Raw genomic sequence first — 12,089 nt, forward strand, 5'->3', positions numbered from 1 at the left:
GATTTGGAAACATCCATGTTCAGTGGATGTTATGACTCTATTGTAAATTAACTTGTAGTTGCCATTTCTGGATGAAACAAATAAAGTGTACTACACAACTTTCAAAACAGAAAACGTGTGGGCTTCCCCCCCCAGTGTTGGCCTAGAGAATTGTGAAAAGGCTATAGCAGTTGTGTTACTGCTTTTGCAGTGTACACATCACAGCCCATAAAACATATACCGATATACAGTTTCAGACAGCAACAACAGGAACAATGTTAACAGTACATCAAATTGTAAGTAAAAAAATAATGACCAAAATAAACAGTAAAGAAAAGGAACACAGAATATGTTCTATTCAAATAATTACACAACAAAGAATGTAACGTTGTAAAAGTAAATATGTGTTTTGTGAGTCTACATCGTCATTGGTTTCAGTACTACGTCTTATTTCCTCTTTCTTACATTACTTCTCTGTGGAATTGAAGATCATTTCTAGATTCTGTCTTACCGGCTGCTATCTGAATAGACAATCGGACAATTTATTTATTTTTATTATTATTATGTTTTCTTCTCGGGCCTCTATAACTATATCTATTGTTCTTATTTTTGTTGTTGTTGTGTGATTTGGATTAATCCCCTCTACCACACGGAACCTCACTAATCTACTGACCGAACGCAAGAGGTGGCTAACAACAGACCTCCATCCTATGCTAGCTTGCTACCGATGGCCTGGCTAGCTGTCTAAATCGCCGTGACCCTCAACCAACCTCTCCACTCACTGGACCCTTTTGATCACTCGACTAAGCATGCCTCTCCTTAATGTCAATATGTCTTGTCCATTGCTGTTCTGGTTAGTGTTTATTGGCTTATTTCACTGTAGAGCCTCTAGTCCTGCTCACTATACCTTATCCAACCTATTAGTTCCACCACCCACACATGCAATGACATCTCCTGGTTTCAATGATGTTTCTAGAGACAATATCTCTCTCTTCATCACTCAATACCTAGGTTTACCTCCACTGTATTCACATCCTACCTTACCTTTGTCTGTACATTATACCTTGATGCTATTTTATCGCCCCCAGAAACCTCCTTTTACTCTCTGTTCCAGATGTTCTAGACGACCAATTCTTATTGCTTTTAGCCGCACCCTTATTCTACTCCTCCTATGTTCCTCTGGCGATGTAGAGGCAAATCCAGGCCCTGCAGTGCCTAGCTCCACTCTATTCCACCACTATTCCCCAGGCGCTCTCTTTTGACGACTTCTGTAACCGTAATAGCCTTGGTTTCATGCATGTTAACATTAGAAGCCTCCTCCCTAAGTTTGTTCTATTCACTGCTTTAGCACACTCTGCCAACCCGGATGTTCTAGCTGTGTCTGAATCCTGGCTTAGGAAGACCACCAAAAATTCAGACATTTTAATTCCAAACTACAACATTTTCAGACAAGATAGAACTGCCAAAGGGGGCGGTGTTGCAATCTACTGCAAAGATAGTAGGACAGAGCTCTGCAGGCTATCCAGGTCTGTTCCCAAACAATTTGAACTTCTACTTTTAAAAATCCACCTCTCTAAAAACAAGTCTCTCACAGTTGCCGCCTGCTATAGACCACCCTCTGCCCCCAGCTGTGCTCTGGACACCATATGTGAACTGATTGCCCCCCATCTATCTTCAGAGCTCGTGCTGCTAGGCGACCTAAACTGGAACATGCTTAACACCCCAGCCATCCTACAATCTAAACTTGATGCCCTCAATCTCACACAAATTATCAATGAACCTACCAGGTACCTCCCCAAAGCCTTAAACACGGGCACCCTCATAGATATCATCCTAACCAACTTCCCCTCTAAATACACCTCTGCTGTCTTCAACCAAGATCTCAGCGATCACTGCCTCATTGCCTGCATCCGTAATGGGTCAGCGGTCAAACGACCTCCTCTCATCACTGTAAAACGCTCCCTGAAACACTTCAGCGAGCAGGCCTTTCTAATCGACCTGGCCGGGGTATCCTGGAAGGATATTGACCTCATCCCGTCAGTAGAGGATGCCTGGATATTTTTTTTAAATGCCTTCCTAACCATCTTAAATAAACATGCCCCATTCAAGAAATTTAGAACCAGGAACAGATATAGCCCTTGGTTCTCCCCAGACCTGACTGCCCTTAACCAACACAAAAACATCCTATGGCGTTCTGCATTAGCATCGAACAGCCCCCGTGATATGCAGCTGTTCAGGGAAGCTAGAAACCATTATACACAGGCAGTTAGAAAAGCCAAGGCTAGCTTTTTCAGGCAGAAATTTGCTTCTTGCAACACTAACTCAAAAAAGTTCTGGGACACTGTAAAGTCCATGGAGAATAAGAACACCTCCTCCCAGCTGCCCACTGCACTGAAGATAGGAAACACTGTCACCACTGATAAATCCACCATAATTGAACATTTCAATAAGCATTTTTCTACTGCTGGCCATGCTTTCCACCTGGCTACTCCTACCCCTGTCAACAGCACTGCACCCCCAACAGCAACTCGCCCAAGCCTTCCCCATTTCTCCTTCTCCCAAATCCATTCAGCTGATGTTCTGAAAGAGCTGCAAAATCTGGACCCCTACAAATCAGCCGGGCTAGACAATCTGGACCCTTTCTTTCTAAAATTATCTGCCGAAATTGTTGCCACCCCTATTACTAGCCTGTTCAACCTCTCTTTCGTGTCGTCTGAGATTCCCAAAGATTGGAAAGCAGCTGCGGTCATCCCCCTCTTCAAAAGGGGGGTACACTCTTGACCCAAACTGCTACAGACCTATATCTATCCTACCATGCCTTTCTAAGGTCTTTGAAAGCCAAGTCAACAAACAGATTACCGACCATTTCGAATCTCACCATACCTTCTCTGCTATGCAATCTGGTTTCAGAGCTGGTCATGGGTGCACCTCAGCCACGCTCAAGGTCCTAAACGATATCTTAACCGCCATCGATAAGAAACATTACTGTGCAGCCGTATTCATTGATCTGGCCAAGGCTTTCGACTCTGTCAATCACCACATCCTCATCGGCAGACTCAACAGCCTTGGTTTCTCAAACGATTGCCTCGCCTGGTTCACCAACTACTTCTCTGATAGAGTTCAGTGTGTCAAATCGGAGGGTCTGTTGTCCGGACCTCCGGCAGTCTCTATGGGGGTGCCACAGGGTTAAATTCTTGGACCGACTCTCTTCTCTGTATACATCAATGAGGTCGCTCTTGCTGCTGGTGAGTCTCTGATCCACCTCTACGCAGACGACACCATTCTGTATACTTCCGGCCCTTCTTTGGACACTGTGTTAACAACCCTCCAGGCAAGCTTCAATGCCATACAACTCTCCTTCCGTGGCCTCCAATTGCTCCTAAATACAAGTAAAACTAAATGCATGCTCTTCAACCGATCGCTACCTGCACCTACCCGCCTGTCCAACATCACTACTCTGGACGGCTCTGACTTAGAATACGTGGACAACTACAAATACTTAGGTGTCTGGTTAGACTGTAAACTCTCCTTCCAGACCCATATCAAACATCTCCAATCCAAAGTTAAATCTAGAATTGGCTTCCTATTTCGCAACAAAGCATCCTTCACTCATGCTGCCAAACATACCCTTGTAAAACTGACCATCCTACCAATCCTCGACTTTGGCGATGTCATTTACAAAATAGCCTCCAATACCCTACTCAACAAATTGGATGCAGTCTATCACAGTGCAATCCGTTTTGTCACCAAAGCCCCATATACTACCCACCATTGCGACCTGTACGCTCTCGTTGGCTGGCCCTCGCTTCATACTCGTCGCCAAACCCACTGGCTCCATGTCATCTACAAGACCCTGCTAGGTAAAGTCCCCCCTTATCTCAGCTCGCTGGTCACCATAGCATCTCCCACCTGTAGCACACGCTCCAGCGGGTATATCTCTCTAGTCACCCCCAAAACCAATTCTTTCTTTGGCCGCCTCTCTTTCCAGTTCTCTGCTGCCAATGACTGGAACGAACTACAAAAATCTCTGAAACTGGAAACACTTATCTCCCTCACTAGCTTTAAGCACCAACTGTCAGAGCAGCTCACAGATTACTGCACCTGTACATAGCCCACCTATAATTTAGCCCAAACAACTACCTCTTTCCCAACTGTATTTAATTTATTTATTTATTTTGCTCCTTTGCACCCCATTATTTTTATTTCTACTTTGCACATTCTTCCATTGCAAAACTACCATTCCAGTGTTTTACTTGCTATATTGTATTTACCTTGCCACCATGGCCTTTTTTGCCTTTACCTCCCTTCTCACCTCATTTGCTCACATTGTATATAGACTTGTTTATACTGTATTATTGACTGTATGTTTGTTTTACTCCATGTGTAACTCTGTGTCGTTGTATCTGTCAAACTGCTTTGCTTTATCTTGGCCAGGTCGCAATTGTAAATGAGAACTTGTTCTCAACTTGCCTACCTGGTTAAATAAAAGGTAAAATAAAAAATGTTTACAAAAATAATTCCATTCTAGAGTCTCAGCACTACAGCTGAAATCAACTGTCAACGTGTGTGCCTCTTGTCCGCATGCCAAACGAGCGGACCATTTCTTCTTCTCCCGGTGTAAGTTCAGTTTGTGGTTGCTGATCCACCACACTAGTTCCTCGTAGTTCAATTTGTGCAACAGATTTATTTGAAAGTTCTGGAAGCTTGGGTAGCACCTTCCAGGTGTCAAAGCAAACACCTTCTGATCAAGAAGCACACACACTATATGGTTGATGTCTCAGATCTACTTGAGGTTGAGTGCTTTCCAGACTCTGGCTTCAGCTAACAGTCTTCATCAAATCACTGCATGAGGTCTGTCTGCTCTGCAACGGTCCTGCTGTCTTTCTGTGCCATGTCAAACTGGACATGGACCCCTGGATGTTGGATGAGGTATTTTGTGAGGCGCACATGGTGTTTGCAGTTCTTGCATCAAATACTTTGGTATTTCTCTGGGCTGACTATGTTGAAGACATATACCTCTGCATCATATGATGCAAAATACATCATGCTGGGATGATTTCTGTATTTTGAAAGTTACATATTTTGAAAACTTGATTGCTGACAAAGCAAAACATTTTGGGACAACGTCAACAACGGACTAATGAAACAATTAAAACGGACCATTCCACCCAAAAACTGTGATCACTTTAGTTGTCACTTCTAGTCGAGGTTGCACCAAAAACGATGCTTGTAGCAGTTGAATTCCTATATCTGGCGGGCGGTCATCTGTCTCTGGGTCCCTGAATAGGCCTCGTCTCACCAGACTCTCAGTGCTTTCCTGAACAGACAGTCTTTTGGTACTTCTGGCGTTTGAGACAGCTGCGACACATATTTTCATTCTAACTCTAGAATTTGCACTTTCCCTCACAAAACAGAAATTATTTTTATGTCATTGGCACATTTATGTATATTGCATTCAGAATGTATTCAGACCCCTTGACTTAATCACATTTTGTTACGTTACAGCCTTATACTAAAATGGTTTAAATATTTTTTCCCCCTCATCAATCTACACACAATACCCCATAATTACAAAGCAAAAACGTTTTTTTCCCCCCAAATCTATTAGAAATAAACAGAAATACTTTATTTACATAAGTATTGTCCATAGAGAGCCGAGACAGGATTGTGTCGAGACACATATGTGGAAGGGTACCAATTTTTTTTCAGCATTAAGGGTCCCCAAGAACACAGTGACTTCCATCATTTTAAATGGAAGCAGTTAGGAACCACCAAGACTCTTCTCAGAGCTGGCCGCTAGCCAAACTGAGAAACCGGGGGAGAAGGGCCTTGGTCAGGTCCAGAGTTCCTCTGTGGAGGTGGGAGAACCTTCCAGAAGGACAACCATCTCTGCAGCATTCCACCACTCAGGCCTTTATGGTAGAGTGGCCAGACGGAAGCCACTCCTCAGTAAAAAGGCACATGACAGCCTGCTTAGACTCTGACCATGAGAAACAAGATTCTCTGGTCTGATGGAACCATCCCTAGGGTGGTTGGGCTCCCGAGAGGCGCAGCGGTCTAAGGCACTGCATCTCAGTGCAAGAGGCATCCCTACAGTCCCTGGTTCGAATCCAGGCTGTATCACATCCGGCTGTGATTGGGATTCCAATAGGGCGGCACACAATTGGCCCAGCGTCGTCCAGGTTTGGCCGGGGTAGGCCTTCATTGTAAATAAGAATTTGTTCTTAACTGACTTGTCTAGTTAAATAAAGGTTAAATGTAAAAAATATTTTAAAAATGACTGAAGCATTGTGATACCAGCATCATGTTATGGAGATGTTTTTCAGCTGCAGGGACTGGGAGACTAGTCAGGATCGAGGGCAAGTTGAACGGAGCAAAGTACAGAGAGATACTTGATGAAAACCTGCTCCAGAGTTTTCAGGAGGTTCACCTTCCAATAGGACAGCGACCCTAAGCACACAGCCAAGACAACGCAGGAGAGGCTTCGGGACAAGTCTCTGAATGTCCTTGAGTGGCCCAGCCAGAGCCCGGATTTGAACCCGAACATCTTTTGAGAGACCTAAAAATAGCTGTGTAGCGACACTCCCCATCCAACCTGACAGACGTTGAGAGGATCTGCAGAGAGGAATGTGAGAAACTCCCCAAATACAGATGTGCCAAACTTAGCGTCATACCCCAAAAACTTGAGGCTGTAATTGCTGCCAAAGGAGGTACTTCAACAAAGTACTGAGTAGAGGGTCTGCATACTTATGTACATTTTATATTTATTTAGAATTTTTTTATACATTTGTTAACATTTCTAAAAATGTGTTTTTGCTGTCATTATGGGATATTGTGTGTAGATTGATGAGGGAAACAAACAATTTAATCCATTTTAGAATAAGGCTGTAATGTAACAAAACGTGGAAAATGTCAAGGGTTCTGAATACTTTCCCGAAAGCACTGTATATACTTTAATATGAGTAGAAAATTGCGACAGGAGCCACATTCTGCTTTTGAAAACCCATCACTCAGCGTGACAGGTCCCATTATCTCTTCTAAAGCCCGTGTGTAGTCAAGTCGCAAAAAATAAGATTTACTTTGCAAAAGGTTATGTTTGCTCCTGTTACAGTCGTACGGTTCACCACAAACAAGGTATAGGCTACATCAACATTTAATTTTACCTTTATTTTACTAGGCAAGTCAGTTAAGAACAAATTCTTATTTTCAATGACGGCCTAGGAACAGTGGGTTAACTGCCTGTTCAGGGGCAGAACGACAGATTTGTACCTTGTCAGCATATTTTGATGGGGCCTTAATCTGCAATTTCACAGCCATACTCATGCACAATTGCACCTACGACACTAAACTATTGAGCTCCTCCGCCCAAACAAGGCATTTGAGGAGGGGGTTACAATGATTAGTGAATATTTAAGGACACGTTTGTGATCAACTTGGAATATGACCATTCCCTAATGTGTTCCACTTTCACCTAAGCTTTGACAAACAAAATAAATAAAAACTACCATGACATGCTCTCTTTAATGGTGACTACTGCTGTGGCAAGAAAGTATTAAGATGATTTGATTGGACTAGATTTGATAGTGTTACTAGCATTTTGGGCTTTTGATTCTATCTGGACCTGTCTTACAACACACTGTAATATAATATGTAAACCCATTTCCACAGTTTTGCATATCACTTTAACACCCCTTATAACTTTGAGTGTGAGGAAGTTTGTAATTCTACAGTAGAGACTATACTGAGTAAATGAAAACCTTCCTTTCCGGTCCATCAGATGATAATGCATCACTCTACCTACACCACACACACACTGACAGAGGTCATGACAGCAGACACAGCCTAGAGCGCACATGGGCAGACACCAACACACACAGGTCAATGAGACATTCCAACCAGACAGACAGAGAAAGTCAGAGGGAGAGGGGGTGGAATAACAAGTTCAAGGTCAGAGCAGCGTGTCTGTGGTCATGGAGTGCTTTCGCATTCACTTTCCCCATCGTACTTACCAGACTCTCAAATCAATACAAACACTTACACAATGTCCTTGTAATACATAAAGGGTTACACTAAATTGTTGCCATTATAATTTTTGAGCGACGGCCTTAAGCCTTTTGCCTGTGGCTATGGGTTCAAATGGTAATTTTTGGGTTTTTAAACAACTAATTGACCAACGTAGGTTCAATTATTTGAATTACATTTCATTCTGTTTTTTTCCCCTCTGAACTCGATGCTCCGTTTCTGAAGAGATAAATCAGATCAAGCTGTGCTATGTAGTAGGGAGTTGAAGTTTCCAACAAGCCAACATTCTACATAATTACCACATTTCCAGTGCTAAACTAACTACAATGACCATAATCCATTGCACGTCCGACCTGTGTTGAGCGGACACGGAGACCCCGTTAACAGAGAAGAGAGAACGCACGAGAGGGATAGAAAGCAGTCACTTGCGAGGTATCTCTACCTGAAAATACATTATCTAAGTGATTGATAAAAGTATGCCTTATTTACTTGAAATAACTACTCAAATTTTGATTTTGTCAGACAGCATAGGTAGTAGATTATTTATAATGAAATAAAGTCAAATAAAATTAATATTTTATTAAAAGGAAATGAATGGGAATAAATGGTTAATAAAATAAGTAGTAATGGGAAGTCACTACCATCATGGGACTTGTATTATTTGTTCTATTCTGTGTTGTTACAGCATTCCACCCACATAATGCATTTAATGTAAAAAAATATTAAAATCTAGTTCCTGCTGCATGCCTTAAACCTGCTCATTCACACTCAGTATAACAGGAATGCTGCTCATTAGTGCGTGTGGTCGTGTAGGCGCCTCTCTCTCTGCATTAAGGTATCCATTTCTGCTTTGCTCACAGTCGACACGGTCTTGATTACCACAAGCCGCAGACAGCCTCGTGCAATGGCCAGACAACAGAGAGCACAGTGGGGACTGAGGTAGACCGACAAACAATACACCACAGGGTGGGATGGAGACAAGCATGGTGCTGAGAAAGATGCTAAATGATGTAAGAAGGCAACATTGGGTGCTACTAGACTGCTGTCATCCAAGGTGGGTGACAGTGAGAACGTGTTTCGAGAGTGTCACTATAAGTAGCAGAACGTGTAAAAAGAAAAAAAAGAAGCTAACTCATCACCTCTCTAACTGCTGGGATAAATAATGGAGTATGGGAGCGTGTTGTAGATTCAGCCCAATTACCCGTGTTTCTCTTCCACTCACTCTCACTGTGTGTGATGTGCTGAGAGCCATGCCTGGGAGCAGTTCTGGTCAAAATGAATAAATAATACATCATCGTCATGTAGCCTAAACCACAACAGAGCAGACAACAAAAGGTCTGTGTTAGGGTGGCAAACAGGATTATAAAACACACAGTCTGTCATACAATGCCCACAAGCTGCGCACGACTCATTATAAAAAGGTGGACAAGACCAGACACTAACTAAATCAGAGTGGGGGGGAAAAGATCGTCATTAAATGATTATGTCCTTTTCCACACAGAAGATCACACAAAATGATTGCCTGAATGATCTTCTGAACTTCCCAATACCTTTCTGATGCATTTCAGTCACTTCATACCATACTTCCTTCAGATTGAAATAGTCAAAAGTACTGGCCAACGGATTACTAATAGACTGTCATAGTCTCAATTAAAAAAGTTAACATTGCCCGTTGATTGTATCACTTTTTTACATGAAAAAAGTTTAGGAACCTCTGCTCTACCACCATCTCTCTCCTTCCAGAGATTAAGGACAAAAAGACAGTTGCGCTTCAAAAAGATGACTCACCCTCTTAAAAAGAGTTTGCCTTATTGGATATGCTAGTGTAGAGTGTTATTAGTAGTCTTTAGCCGCAGCTTAACAATTTGAGAGAGAGAATCAAAGCAGAGTCAATTAAACCTACTTATAAATCACATGTACAAGCTCACACATTGTGCTCTAGCAGATCCATAGAGGGTAGCTGGCCATATTTGTTGTGCTTCCTTGTTTGGGAGCTCTTCACTGAGCAGCTGTCACAAAGGTAGTAGCAAGCAGACACACCTCTCCTGTCTCCTACTGTGTATAGGATTACCTTTAATGTGCTATTGTGGCCTGTCAAAGAGATAATGAAAAACTGTATCTGACAAAATATGTAGCCTGGGTGACACACTGTTTCTGCCTTAGTCGACTTGTTGTCTTGCCAAACAAGTCATTGGCAAGGCAATGAAGTAGTATGGTCAAGTACAAAAACGGTCAGGTTAGGTATCAACGAAGGCTAACAGATAAGACAGCAAAGGAGGAACTTCTTTCCTGTACTCTCTAAATGATGTGGCGCAGACAGGGGGGAGGGTCACACACCACAACATTCTTCACGGGGCCTTGACGATTCTGGAACCCACGCTGTCTCGCAGAGTTTAAATATCTAGCCAACACATTTGGAATTGAATAACATTGTGTGTAAAGAGTTTGTCAGAGCTGTAACGATTTGACACTATGGCACAAATTACAAACGCATACTAGTAGCAGTCATTGCTCCTGCTCGAGAGTCTACACATTCTGGGTGACGCGATACAACATCATCATCTCACTGGCTTCTCCTCTGGCGAGCTCTCATTGGCTTTACTAATCACCGTTTTCAAATATTGTCGTTACATCTCTCACTAAAAGAGCATAGCAGATATGACAGTAAGACATGCCTCATAATATAAAGTAAAACATCCAGGTTTCAAACAATTAAGGAACAGGGAAAATATAGTGATGCTAATGATAGGCCGTGCTGTCTTTTGACCTGTAGATGGAAAGGCTTTCCCAGAAACCTTCTCAATTAAACGTTAACTAGCTACAAAGTAGCCTATGCCTACCTGGTAGAATAATATCATGATACCTTGCATCAACCCAGTGGCCATCTGTTTTGCAAACTCCATCTCATGTACACTACAGAAACACCGCTAACCAAACAGTGCTAGGTGGCTGCCACTTGAATTAAAGGGTAACTACACTCACAAATCCTAATTTCTTAGATTTTTCCCAGACCTCAAAAGTGGACTTTTCCCAGACCCCATTGTTGTGGACTTAAAACATCCAATGTTGTTGTCAAGAAAAAAAATAAAAATCTGAAACTTGTGAATTTCTGACTCAGGTGACGGCACCTTTCCTTCGCCTGGCGAAGGTTGTTATTTATACAGCACGTTTGGGAAACATTTTAGTATCTTAATTTCTCCAGACACCACTGGGTACAAGGAATTCAACCTCACCAAAATAATTAGTTTACCATCTTTCTGCAAATTTCCTCTCAGTAGGCAGCACAGACACATGTTGAAAAACAACTGGGCCAGTGTCTACAAATCTTTAATTTATAGATCACATACTGTATAAAAACGTACTGTACTGTGTGGTGATTGGCACCATGGACAACAAATTACACAATTTGGGGTTGTGGACTTGTGGTGCAGCATTCCTAGATCACAAGTGGCACTAGCAAAAAGGAGTGACTCATATCTGTGGCAAACATGGTCATATATAATTCGAATTTTGTGGTATGTGTGGAGAAAAATGTAAGTGAAATATCACACATCAAGGACTGGCGGTGGCTGAAATGAGCAAGATCCCTCCGCACAAATCACAATCCATTCTAAATACCATGATAGCATCAAGACCCATGGAAAGAAATACACTAGACAAGGATAAATTGCTTGATGTTTATTTTTGCTCAACTTCATTCTCACAGAAACTGAGTAATGCGTATTAAATGACTAACCCAAAAACATTTGACAGACTGTTAATCTACCAAGAGCAATCAAGAAAAGTTTGTGTAAGGATTCCTACAGAACATAGGTTACCTACATCAACAGAGACGGAGGGTTCTCGCAACGGTTTTTGTGTTTTGAAGCGCGCATAGGTTACCGAACACTTTACCGCAGTGATTATTTTGTAGCCAACTTGCTCATTTTCAACAATCAGCAGACGCGGTAGTGTCAAAGTCTCACTCAAACTTTAAAATACACTAAAATTAGTTAAAAATATATATAATGCACGTGTGCGAATATCGAAAGTAAGTCCTCCCCTGGTGCTGTCAATGTGCAGTTATACTGTCTGATTTGTCAAGTATC

At 42.2% G+C, this 12,089-nt stretch overlaps 1 protein-coding gene across 2 annotated transcripts in view; it reads right to left on the reverse strand.

Moving 5' to 3' along the window:
• Positions 1 to 12,089, reverse strand: part of LOC110527955 (protein kinase C delta type) — a 38,444-nt gene that overhangs the window by 25,972 nt on the left and 383 nt on the right. The window lies entirely within an intron of this gene.

The sequence above is a fragment of the Oncorhynchus mykiss genome, chromosome 7 (assembly GCF_057628025.1).
Source record: "Oncorhynchus mykiss isolate SJ-2025 chromosome 7, ASM5762802v1, whole genome shotgun sequence".
NCBI lineage: Eukaryota > Metazoa > Chordata > Actinopteri > Salmoniformes > Salmonidae > Oncorhynchus > Oncorhynchus mykiss.